We start from the raw sequence: 2,754 nt of genomic DNA, 5'->3' as shown, positions 1-2,754 counted from the left end.
TTTCTGAAGAAGGGTCTAGGCCCGAAATGTCAGCTTTCCTGCTCCTCTGATGCTGCTTGGCCTGCTGTGTTCATCCAGCTCTACACCTTGTTATCTCTTTTTGATTCTTGATAGTTTGATACAAAGCTGAACCAGTGAAATAGCATCCTCTTGTGGAGATTTAATTCATTCATCTAAATTTCCAGTTTATTAATTTTGCTAAAGCCTGTAGAGATTCAGCCATATCAGTTCTAAACTTCCATTCATCAGAAAGTATTACCAAGCAGGAATAAAGAATAGAATTTACTGAGGCCAACTGGCAGCCTGACATCTACCACCAAGCCTTGTGGCACTAGCCACTGACTTGATCTCTGGGAGTTCTGAGGAACTATAGCTGTAATTGGCAGTGTAAACCCTACTGCCAGGATCCCCAGTGTTTTCCTGGGTGATGGGGTGGGGTGGGGTGGATTTTGTTCCAGGACATCCCCCAAGGAGAGGTGATGCTTTAGTGATATTGACACTGGCGATTCAGGTTTCAAATCCCACCAAGCAAGTGGTGGATATTGAGTTCAATAAAATCTGAAATTGATAGTCTAATGACTGTTACATCATTGTTGATCATCTTAAATCCCATTGTGCCCTTTAGGGGAGGAAAGCTACCATTCATACCTAGTCAGGCCTGTACATGACTCGACCAACTGCAATGTAGTTGACCCTTAACTGCCTTCTGAAATGGCCTAGGAATGCACTCTGTTGTAAGAACCACTAAAATGTCTCAAAAAAGGAATGAAACCAGGTGGACAAAGGCAAACTCAGCCCTATCAACCTGCAAAGTCCTCCTTACAAACATCTGGGGGCTAATTCCAAATTGGGAGAGCTGTCTCACAGACTAGTCAAGCAATAGCCTGAATAGGCATACTCACAGAATCATACCTTACGGACAATGTCCCAGATACCACCATCACCATTCCTGCATATGTCCTGCCTCGTCCTGTCCCAAAGGCAGGACAGAACCAGCATAGATGGAAGCACAGTGGTACACCATCCAGAAGCAGTTAACTTGGGAGTCTTTAACATTAATTCTGACCTTAATGGTATCAATCAGTGAAGCAATTTATTTGTATTGTTTGCAAACAACAAATACAGTTGTTTCTTTGCAGATTTTTCCCAACACTGGTTCCTGTTCAAGCAGGTTGCTGAATAAAGAATCCAACACAGCTCCCTTGCCCAGATCCATGATGGAAATGCGGGATCAGAGTCACACAGCATGGAAACAGACCCTTCGGTCCAACTTTGCCGTACCAATCCTATTCCTAAACTAAACTAGTTCCGCCTGCCTGCGCTTGGTCCATATCCCTCCAAAGCTTTTCTATTCATGAACTTATCTAAGAGGCTTTTAAATGTTGTAACTGTACCCACATTCACCATTATTTCTGGCAGTTCATTCCACATGCGAACTAGTCTCTGTATAATATAGTTGCCGCTCGTGTCTTTTTTAAATCTTTCTCCTCTCACCTAAAAAAGATACCTCATAGTTTTGAACTTCCCCACCCTAAGGAAAAGACCCTTATCATTCACCTTATCTATGTCCCTCATAATTTTATAAATCTCAATATGGTCACCCCTCAAATTCCTCCACTCCAGTGAAAAAAGTCCCAGTCTTTCCAGTCAATCTTTATATCTCAAAAGCCCCATTCCCGGCAACATTCTGGTAAATCTTTTCTGAACTCTCTTCAGTTTAATAATATCCTTCCTACAACAGGGCAACCATTAATGCCATCTGGGTCAGAACTGTCTATTTGAAGGGTACACTACTTGTTCCAGGTAGATTTCTTTGCTGCCTGTAATTTGAAGCTGCAATCAGCCAGGTTTATTCAGTAAGGGGATATGGAAATCCTGAGTTAAAATCAAGCCCATACTCCAGTTAGCGTAAAAGTATTCTATGTATAGATTTTTCAGATTCTGTATGAATCATGATAGTTTTATGTCAATATTTAAGAAATCTACTGTTCATTATTGACTAATGGTGAGGAGAACATCTTCCAATGAGACCAGTTTTTATTTTCACTCTCTTTAAAGGAATAATACTAGGACATGAGTCTTGCAATTCCCTTTAAAACTGCGATTACTTCTGATCCTGTAGTTCAATGTTTGTACCAGAAGATGGTAGCATCACATCATTATTTTCATGTTATTTTCAGCACTGATGCACTGGTATAAGATATTGTCCTTTTGGTATCAGCTGGTGGTTTCCGCTGGTCCTATGGTTGCTGGCATATCTGTACCTCTTCCATTTCCCTGATGGTTCATTGCACTTCAGCAACAGCAAACATAACCCTGCCTGGGACTGGACCAATTAATTAATCTTGCAATAGGGAGCAGAAGAAACAGAACAAGTCCTTATCAATGTAAGCAGTCAGCATTCATGTACAGTGACAGCTTAACAGGGTGACATGGAGCATTCTGACAATGAGGGCCATGGAATGACTCAAATAAAACAAAGTTCCATGAATGATGGAGTGCCTGATTGTTGCAGATGCTGTTTGAAGGGCTTCCCATCGCTCAGAAGTGAAGCCCACAGTTTTGGCCATCAAGCAGATAGTAGTTTTCCATTCCTTGGTCACATTTATGAATTGGTACATCTTGAATAGCAGGACAAGTTGCTATGATTACTAGACTTCGCCCGGTGGTTAGGTCTCCCTCCCTAAACCTCTACGTCCCTTTGTATCTAGCACTCCCTGCACAGCCCATTTCTACTGAATGCCAACACATTCC

This window comes from Rhincodon typus, chromosome 15, assembly GCF_021869965.1.
Source record: "Rhincodon typus isolate 14 chromosome 15, sRhiTyp1.1, whole genome shotgun sequence".
Classification (NCBI taxonomy): Eukaryota; Metazoa; Chordata; class Chondrichthyes; order Orectolobiformes; family Rhincodontidae; genus Rhincodon; species Rhincodon typus.
The sequence above is the reverse complement of the archived record's forward strand: the minus strand, read 5'-3'. Positions refer to the sequence as shown.